Genomic DNA, 10,883 nt, shown 5'->3' with positions numbered 1-10,883 from the left:
TGGCCCAGACTGGAGTGCAGTGGCCGCTCCTGGCCACCGCAGCCTCAACTTGCTGGGCTCCGGCGATCCTTCCACCTCAGCCTTTCAAGTAGCCGGAACTACAGGCACACACTATCATGCCCGGCTAATTTTTGATTTATTGTAGAGATGCAGTCTCACCAAGTTGCCCGGGTGGGTCTCGAACCCGCGGGCTCAGGCAGTCCACTCACTTCAGCCTCCCAAAGCACGGGATTACAGGCTGAGCCACCGAGCCCGGCTAAGTAAGTTTTTTTTAAAGTAAGTTTTTAAAAACAAGCCTCTATACCCGTGTGGGGAAGTGAGGTGGCAGAGAAAAGGAATCTACTGATAATAAAGCTCCAGGTTTGTCTACTGATAATAAAGCTCCCGGTTCATCTCATCATGGATTTCATAGTCCCCCAGAGACACATGTTCCTTAAAAACCATGTCCCATTTCTTCAGGGCAATCTTGTTCCAACGGGTGCCAATGGGCTGCGATCAGCTTCTCAGGGTCCCTGATGGTGTCATTGGCGTTGCATTTAACACAGACCTTTTTCCCCAGACGGTCGTTTCAGACAACCTTGATCATCCTGGTTGGAGTTAGAATCCCCTGGAACCTGGCTTGCCACAGCCTAGTCCCTGAGCATCAAACTCCAGCTGCTGCCACTATTTTCCAAGTAAACATACCTTATAGAAAATCGAAGCCATACATTATTTATTTATTTATATTGAGCATACAATACACATTCTGCTTCAAGAAGTATCTTCATAGTTAATTATCATATGCAGCCACAAAATGTCCATTTGGTCAGTGGATATTAAAACTACATAGGGTGAAAGTATGAAAAAGAACAGAATATATGCGTAGTCTCCAAGTACTTCCCCACAAATTACTTATCAATCCCAAAGGAAAAGCAGGAACTTGCCAGTCAAGAAACACAGCTGACTCCACCTTAACCAAGTGCTCAAAGGTAACATCACCTTGGAACAAAATGGCATCGTGTGCCTTTTGGTGTGATGTGCAGTGAAGGTCACAACACTACTATAGTTATATTTTTGCCCAAAATGCACAACTTGGATCTAAAATGCTGGACAAACCCAAATTGAGAGACACTCTACAAAATAACGGGCCTGTACTCTTCAAAAATGTCAAGGTCAAGAAACACAAAGAGAGGCTAAGAAACTTCTCTATATTAAACGAGTCTAGCAGATGACAGTTGTTATGTAATATAATACATGATCTGGAATTAGATCCTCAACTCAGGGGACGGGGGAGGTGGTGGCTGTATCAGACACTACTAGAAAAATGGACAGAATTCAAAATGTAGATTATGGATCAGACAATAGTTTTTTAAAATCAAAATTAAATTTGATAACCACACTGTGTTTAGGTAAGTAAATATCCTAGATCTTAGAAAATGTTCACTGAAATATTTAGGGGTAAAGGATATGCTATTTCTGTTTTGTTTTTTTTTTGAGTCGGAGTCTCACTCCGTCACCCAGACTGGAGTGCAGTGGCCACTCCCGGCCATCGCAGCCTCGATCTGCCGGGCTCCAGCGATCCTTCCGCCTCAGCCTTCCGAGTGGCCGGAACTACAGGCGCGTGCTACCACGCCCGGCTAATTTTTTGATTTATTGTAGAGATGAGGTCTCGCCAAGTTGCCCAAGCGGGTCTCGAACCTGCGGGCTCAGGGAATCCACTCACCTAAGCCTCCCAAGGCGCGGGATGACAGGCTGAGCCACCGAGCCCGGCTAGGATATGCTATTTCTAATTTATTCTCAAATGGTCAGGGGAAAATGTGCAGAGAGGCAGAGCGAGCTAGCGCAGGAACACATAAGCAAAGATGACAAAGTGTTAAGACTTATGGGAGTTCCTAGTTCCGTTCTTGCAAATGTTCTGAGTTTAAAATTATGTCAAAACAAAATTACCCCAAAAGTGTCTTCCCCTGAAATAAACTTTATGCAGTTTGCTGTTAGATGTTCATATATAATGGTTGAATGGTCAGTTATTTATTAGCTACTTTGAAAAAGTTAGCGCCTCTATCAATCAATTGCTAAGTAACAAGTAAGTCCAATTTAGTGGCCTAAACAACAACAAAAATCAAGGATTATTTTAGGACACTGGGGATGGCCTGAGTTGAGATGGGACGTTCTGCTCGACTGTGCACAGGCTGAGGGCCTTTCTGTGGCATTCAGCGGGAAGCCTGCCTGTGGCTGGACTGCCATGATGGGCACTCGTGCCTCAGGACTCTCCTCCTTCAGCAGCTTAGCCTGAGTTTCTTCACAGATAGAATCTGGTTCCAAGGATGGAAGTCTAGAATGTCTCTCACGGCCTTCTTTATCAGAGGCAGCGCAGGCTCAGGCAGAGAGCAAATGGCTTTGCTTGAGGACTGCCACCTTCTGAGGCTATCCACCACAGAGCCGAAGTAAAATAATTTAGACAATCTGATTTCACTTCTGAGTATAACTTGGGTATATTCGCCTATGAAATAAATGTCACAGGAGTTTTAATTTGGGTGAAAGTTACCATGGTTTATTGTGTGTATGGATTCAGAACGATCATTGACGCCTGCAGATTAGATGCAGTTTATTTTTATGTTTTGTAATTTTTGAGTAGAGACCAGGTCTCGCTACGTTGCCCAGGCTGATCTTGAATCTGTAGGCTGGTGGAGCAGGCTCATGGGGAGGGAAAGAGGACATGGCTCCTGAGAGCTCTGCTTCAGCTATTGTTTCACTGTCCTGGCCCCACGGATTCATCCAAGGATCCTTCCCTCACCACCGCGCCCTTGGCCTTGCCAGGTCACGTGTGCCTCTCCCTGCGCCCATCCTCATCTCGGTTACAACTGACCAACGATGTCCTGCTTGACCCTGGTGGACTTGCTTGTCACGAGACCTGTTGACATCTTTGATTTTTTCTTTTTTTTTTTTTGAGTCGGAGTCTCACTCCGTCACCCAGACTGGAGGGCAGTGGCCGCTCCCGGCCCCCGCAGACTCGACCTGCCGGGCCCCAGTTTAATTAAGCCCCATTTCTCTGTCTTTTTGTTGCATTTGCTTTTATCATGAATTATTTGCCTAGGCTGATGTTCAAAAGAGTTTTTCTAGGGTTTCTTCTAAGATTTTTATAGTATCAGGTCTTACATTTGAGCTTTTAACTCATTTTGAATTAATTTTTGTGAATGGTGAGAGGTAGGGGTTCGGTTTAATTCTTCTGCATGTGGCTAGCCAGTTTTCCCAGCCCCATTTATTGAACAGGATGTCCTTTCCCCAAAGTTTATTTTTGTCAGCTTTCTCAAAGATCAGTTTGTTATACATATGTAGTTTTATTCCTGGGTTCTTTCTTCTGTTCCATTCATCTGTCTGTCTATTCTTGTGTCAGAACCATGCTGTTTTAGTTACTATAGCCTTCCTTGTTAGCCTTGTCAAATAACTTGAAACCAGACAATATACTGCCTCCACCCTTCTTTTTATTTAGAATGGCTTTCATGCAGGTGTGAGGGTGGGGGTGGGGCGGGAGCACATCAATAAGGATATCTGATCTCAAACCAGGCAAAGTGGGGACCAAACGTTGGCCCAAACTTTACCTGTAGGATGCCAACTTGTTTACCTAATCCTGAATCGTACCCTACATCTCTAGAATAAAATATTTTAAAAATAATAATAATTGCTTTCACTATTAGAGCTCTTTTAAACTTAAATTTTTTTTTTCTAGTTCTGTGAGAAATGATTTTGGTATTTTGACAGGAATAGTGTTGAATCTGTAGATTGCTTTGGGCAGTATGGTCACTTTAACAATATTGATTCTTCCCATTGAGTCCATGAGATGTTCTTCCATTTGTTTGTGTCGTCTACTGTTTTTTTTCACCAGTGTTTTGTAGAGATCTTTCACTTCCTTCGTTAAGTATATTCCTAGGTATTTTATTTTATTTTACTTTGTGTGCGGCAGGGGGCTGTTGTAAATAGGCTTGAGCTCTTGATTTGTTTCTCGGCTTGTCCATTATTGGTGTGCAGAAATGCTACTGTTTTTCTTAATGTTGATTTTGTACCTTGAGACCTTATTGAAGTCATTTATCAGGGCTAGAAGCCTCTCAGAGGAGTCTCCAGAGTTTTCTGGATACACAATCATGTCATCAGTGAACAGAGATAGTTTGATTTTCTCTTTGCCAATTTGAATGCTTTTTCTTTCTCTTGTCAGATTGCTCTTACTAGGACTTCCACTTGAATATAAGTGTTAATTTCTCTTTTTTTGAGTAGGAGTCTCCCTCTGTCACCCAGGCTGGAGTGCAGTGGCATGCTCATAGCCACCGCAGCCTCGACCTACTGGGTTCAGGTGATCCTTCTGCCCTAGTCTTCCAAGTAGCTAGAAATACAGGCACGCACCACCATGCCCGGCTAATTTTTTTGATTTTTGGTAGAGACAAGGTCTTGCCAAGTTGCCTAGACTGGTCTCAAACCCCTGGGCTCAGGCTCCCAAAGTGCTGGAATTACAGGCGTGAGTCACCCTGCCCAGCTAATTTCTTAATATTATAACATATAGCAGGGGTTCACATTTCTCTAATAATCTCAGAAATGTCTTTTTAGAGTAGTTTGTATCACTCTAAATCCAAAAAAGTTTTATATACTGCCAATGATTCTGATTGCTGGGATTACAGGCGTGAGACACCATCCCTAGCCCAATCTTCGTCATCTTTCTTTTTTTTCTTTATTTTTTGAAGAAACCAGGTTATTTGCCTTGTATAATTCCTATCCTCCTTTTACACACACACTCCATCGCTGATAAGTTGGCTGGCTATATTGTTCTTTAATGTGTTCCTCTGAACCCAAGATTTTCAAGTGAGGGATTTAGGGGTAATTAGTTAGACTCCCTAAGTTGGAACTGTGCTGTGGTGATAAGGGCGTGAGACGAGTCAAATAGAAGGCATTGTGGAATTGTTTCTGTGACAATAAATGGCAAAGATCTCTTAGAATTAATCAGTCAGTGAACAAGCCTTATGCTGACATCCACTACATTACCACAGGGTCCTCTCACTTCAAAAAGTTTAACAGGTAAAGTAGGATCATAGAGTTTTTCTTGTGTTATTTTTACTTTTGATTCTACCATCTCCATGTTTCTATCATCTGTACATATTCACCTGCTTTATCTTACTTTCAACTACAATACTTCAGCAACAACACTAAAGATTTGTGACAAATCACTCACAAAACTGTATCATGTTACTTCCGTAACACATAGTTGGCTACACATTTCAAATGACTATGTACTTTTTTTGTTGTTGTTGTTGAGTTGGAGTCTCACTCTGTCGCCCAGACTGGAGTGCAGTGGCCGCTCCAGGCCACCACAGCCTCGCCTGCTGGGCTCCGGCGATCCTTCCGCCTCAGCCTTCCAAGTAGCTGGAATTACAGGTATGCGCTACCACGCCCGGCTGATTTTTGATTTATTGTAGAGATGAGGTCTCGCTGCCCAGGTGGGTCTCGAACCCGCGGGCTCAGGCAATCCACTCACCTCAGCCTCCCAAAGGCACGGGATTACAGGCTGAGCCACCGAGCCCGGCGACTATGTACTTTTTAATACCCTACTTGAATGTGAAATTTTATTTCTAATTTAACTAATCAAAGAGAGAACTCTTCCTTTAAAGATACACTAAACATATTTGAAAGGTAGATTTTGACCTTTGAGCATCTGAAAAGATTATTGTATGTGTCTTCTTTTATGAGAATGGAAATGTCACTTAAGAGGATTTATAGAAGACAGCTGGATTCTTATATCTGCTTTTGCATTTAATCCATTTTGATATGCTGATTGAGTGAAGTACAGGAAAGTCCAACCTTATAAAGGTATGTAGTTGGAAAAGGAAGGAATATTTTAATAGTCATTTCAGACAATTGTGGATATTTTTTGAATCTACACCAAAACTTGACAGGTGTAGTTTTTTTTTAAAAGGTTATTCATTTTATGTAATCTGAAGCTGTGTTGATAAACTTTTTGCACTTTGTTACATTAAGTCCATTAACATGTCTTGCACTGTGAATGTATCTTTCCCCATGCATAATTTTGTAATGTAATGCACTAAAAATATTGGTTCACTGAGCTATGCAGCTCTTCCAAATGTTAACACATTTCATTAGACAGTGTTAAAAAAATCACTTTCAATGAATAACATAATAATCATGAATAACATAATAATCTCACTAGATAGTAGGGGCAAGCTGCCAAGTTCACAGTAGTAGATTCAAGTTTTCTAAAGTTCTAATTTTCTTGTGAAAACTCATATTTTACCATTGATCAAGAATAGTCTTTTCTTGGAGATAACAGGCACACTTCATTTGTTTCTGAGCGTATGTTCATATTTTGGAGAAATACCAATGTTGGAATAACCACATTTTGTATTTTAGTAATTCTTTCCAGTAAAATCTATGTTCTATGTAAAAATATAGCTAGATCAGCTTTCCCGTTCACCAGTTCCATAGATTATTTTCTTTAGACATCTACTGTACTTGGGTATGCAATAGATGTGCTTTAGGTATACATCCATATCACCAGAGAAAATATTAAAATGTCAAAATAGTGTGAACTTAACAAAAATTGAGATTTAATAAAATTGACTATATATATATATTTTTGTTGTTGTTGTTGAATTGGAGTCTCACTCTGTCGCCCAGACTGGAGTGCAGCGGCCGCTCCTGGCCACCGCAGCCTCGACCCGCTGGGCTCCGGCAATCCTTCCGCCTCAGCCTTCCGAGTAGCAGGAATTACAGGCATGCGCTACTACGCCCAGCTGATTTTTTTGATTTATTGTAGAGATGAGGTCTTGCTGCCCAGGCGGGTCTCGAACCCGCGGGCTCAGGCCATCCACTCCCCTCAGCCTCCCAAAGGCGCGGGATGACAGGCTGAGCCGCCGAGCCCAGCTTTTTTTTTTTTTTTTTGAGTTGGAGTCTCACTCTGTCACCCAGGCTAGAGAGTGCAGTGGCACGTTCATGGTCACTGTATCCTCGACCTGCTGGGCTCAGGTGATCCTTCTGCCTCAGTCTTCCAAGGAGCTGGAACTACAGGCATGTGCCACCATGCCCAGCTAATAAAATTGACCATTTTCACTGTTTCATCAAGACATTGTAATTTTTATCATTTTTATTTCTTTTTTAAATTGACATCTTCAAAACATTTAAAAGTAAAACTGACTCTTGCTTGCTTTGGCACATGGGAGTGAAGAACATAGTGACTATTGGTACAGTTGGTGCCACTGACTTGATTTGCTTAAGGTGCCCACTGGCTTATTGCCATAAGTGTAAATGTTGACACTATGAAAAGGACCAAGGGCACACTGGGGTCCTCAGACCCACATCTGGAAAAGCACTGACGTACAGAAATATTTCCAGCTTATGCATAAGTCATGTGCCAGGGTATTCACTGTAATATTCCTTCTAGTTATGTGTTTAGTCAGAGTCTCACTCTGTCACCCAGGCTGGAGTGCGGTGTCATGTTTATGGCCACTGTGGCCTCAACCTGCTGGGCTCAGGCGATCCTTCTACCTCAACCTCCAGTAGCTGGGTCTACAGGCACACACCACCATATCTGGCTAATTTTATAGAGACTAGGTCTTGCCATGTTGCCCAGGCTTGTCTTAAACTCCTGGGGTCAGGCCATCCTCTCACCTCCACCTCCTAAAGTGCTAGGATTACATGTGTGAGCCATTGTGCCCAGCTGTAGTATTTCTTATAATAACATGAAGTTGTGAACCTTTTGACTATCTTTCAAAAGGAAATAGTTAAGCAAAATATAATGCATTCATATGAAGGAATAATATGCAGCCATTAAAAAGGTGTAGATCTTTATGTACACAGAAGACTCTCTAGCAAATAGTGCTACTGGAAAACTATGGTCACATAGTATGATCATCCCATTTTTAAAAGTCTAAATATATCTAGATATATCTAACAGGATTTTTTATAAGAAAAATAAGATTGTATTCTGCATGCTATAATTATGTATTATAAACTCAGACACATACACACACACTCACAAATGTATAGAATAAAAACAGGAAACACCCTACACACTGAAAAGGAATGACATGAGAACAGAAGTGGGGTAGTAATAATGAGGTTAATTCTTCACTCTGTGTTTCTATAAAATGAAGCATAATCATGTATCACTTTTGTTATAAAAAGTTTTAGTAAATAGCAAGTACATCCTCACCGAATTTTATTCAATGTATGAATTAAATCAATTTTACGGGAAAGAATTTTAAGAGTAAGGTACTTTCACTGGTAGCTATTTTAAAAATACAACGATAGGCCAGGCTTGGTGGCTCAGCCTGTAATCCCAGCACTTTGGGAGGCCGAGGCAAGTGGAATACCTGAGCCTGCGGGTTCGAGACCAGCCTGGGCAACTTGACAAGACCTCGTCTCTACAATAAAAGAGAAAAAGAAAACAAGAATAGAAGAAAGAGGGATTTGAGTCTAATTGGAAGCTTAGTCAGATGATCCCTCTCACTCATGCCTGTACCATCCTATCTATCTGTGTTTTTGTTTTCTTCGGTTTGTGATGAATAAAGTATTCCTTGCTATTTCTTCCTTTACATTTAAAATTCATTAGAACATGAAAACGTCTTCTATATCTGGTATTAACTAGAGGTTACTAAAATACACAGAAAGGGCAAAATATGGAATAAATTTAGGTTTGATCATTGCATAGAAGGTTTTTTCAGTTTTTCAGTGTCTATTTTTTTTTTTTTTATTGAGTTGGAGTCTCACTCTGTTGCCTAGGCTGGCATGCAGGCGACATGCTCACGGCCACCACAGCCCCGACCTGCTGGACTCAGGTGATTCTTCCACCTGAGTCTTTGAAGTAGCTGGAACTACAGGCATGCGCCACCACGCCCAGCTAATTCAGTGTCTATTTTGACTCAAGGAAGATACTGTGAAAGACTGCAGCATATAAAAACCCAAACATAACCAAAGTCTGCTAATGAAACAAATGTTTGAACCTATTTTGTGTCATCTGGGAAAAGACATCACACCGTATAGACAGGTTATAATTTCTTTCTGTGGGTTACTTGTATGACTGTGGTACTGTATCTAATTTCAGGCTATTCATTAACAGGTTGCCAGATAAACTTACTGTGAGTTCCTTTATTCATCTGGCATACATTTATTTTGTGCCAAGTCATCTCCTTTGTGCTTGGGACACAATAAAGAACAAGAGTGAACACAAATTTCTGCCCTCATGGAGCTTCCTTTTCAGAGGAGAAGGACAACACACAAAACAAGTAAGTGACATTGTATGTTAGAGGCAACGAAAGCTTTGGGGGAAAATAAAGTGGAAGGAAGGATAAGAGTGATGGCAGAGGAAGAGGGAGGTCAATTCTAAACAGCGTTATCAGGGAAGCCCTTCCCGAGGAGATCTGAGGTGCGAGGCAACTCGATAAAGGCTATGGGGGCATCGGGGTGGGCCACTGGAAGAGTCCTCCAGGCGGAAGCAAGCAAGAAGGAGCAGTGAGTGCAGAGGCCCTGGGCTGGGAGCGTACGTGGGAGAGAGAGGCCAGAGTGAACCAAGCCACGTCGGAGTGGAAGAGTCACTCAAGGCAGGAAGGCTGAGGAAAGACGGGAGCGAGCAGAGTCTGAGATGCACAGGAGGCCTCTAAGTGGAGATGAGGAGGCAGCAGTACAAACCTGAGGACTTCTGTCATCACACACAGAAGGCCTGAGACTGGATGAGATCGCCAAAGAAGCGAAATGGACTTCTTTCACAAGAAGTCCAGAAGAGGAAGAAGTCCAGAAGAGGAGAAGGTCCAAAACTGGGTCCCCGGGAAGGAAGAGAGCAAAGGAGACCAGAAAGGATTGGCTTGCATGCGGGAGCCTGAGGAGGGTTGGCTTATACATGGGAGGTCACCCAGAGAGTGTTCTTTATTATGGAAGTTAGATGAACAACGTGTTTCAAAGGAGAGGAAGGGATTAGCTGTTTAGAGTTTAGTAGACAATATAAATTTAAAAGAAACATTTCGGATTAATGAAGATATGCAGTATTAATATGGAACATTCTAGAGGTTTTTTTTTTTTGAGTTGGAGTCTCACTCTGTCACTCAGACCGGAGTGCAGTGGCTGCTCCCGGCCACCGCAGCCTCAACCTGCTGGGCTCCGGCGATCCTTCCGCCTCAGCCTTCCGAGTAGCTGGAACTACAGGCGTGCACTATCACGCCTGGCTGATTTTTTGATTTATTGTAGAGATGAGGTCTCGCCAAGTTGTCCAGGCGGGTCTCGAACCCACGGGCTCAGGCAATCAGCTCACCTCGGCCTCCCAAAGTGTGGGATTACAGGCTGAGCCACTGAGCCTAGCTAGAAATTTTTAAAAATATTTCTTGAATTTTAAAAGATTTCAGACAATGTAGTAGACACCAAACTTGAAATGTCAAAGTAGTTATCACAAGGTGAAGGTGTATGACAAAACTCATGCATACTCAATGTGAGAGCAAGGCTTGAGATTGAAGAAAATAATACAATATTTGCTAAATAATGACCATCTTTGATTGACATGAGAGTTAAAAAATATGTTGCATTCAATTTGAACTATTTCTTAGCAAAACTTCTAGGTTGTCATTAATCAATAACAAAAAAGACCACCAGTAGCTGGGCTTTCCCTTGCTCTTACTTTTACGAGTAAGAACTACTCCCTAGCCGGGCTTGGTGGCTCAGCCTGTAATCCTGCGCCTTTGGGAGGCTGAGGTGAGTGGATTGCCTGAGCCCACGAGTTCGAGACCCGCCTGGGCAGCGAGACCTCAGCTCTACAATAAATAAAAAAAATCAGCCGGGCGTGGTAGACCATGCCTGTAATTCCGGCTACTTGGAAGGCTGAGGCGGAAGGATCGCCGGAGGCCGGCAGGGCGAGGCTGCGG

The 10,883-nt window shown here is 42.5% G+C and overlaps 1 pseudogene; it reads right to left on the bottom strand.

Moving 5' to 3' along the window:
* Positions 1 to 366: 366 nt before the first annotated feature.
* Positions 367 to 586, bottom strand: LOC110596737 (annotated as a pseudogene).
* Positions 587 to 10,883: the final 10,297 nt, after the last annotated feature.

This window comes from Carlito syrichta, unplaced genomic scaffold (genome assembly GCF_000164805.1).
Source record: "Carlito syrichta isolate Samal-C Ts95f unplaced genomic scaffold, Tarsius_syrichta-2.0.1 Scaffold313376, whole genome shotgun sequence".
NCBI classification, from domain to species: Eukaryota; Metazoa; Chordata; class Mammalia; order Primates; family Tarsiidae; genus Carlito; species Carlito syrichta.
This window is presented reverse-complemented; position numbering and strand designations above follow the sequence as displayed.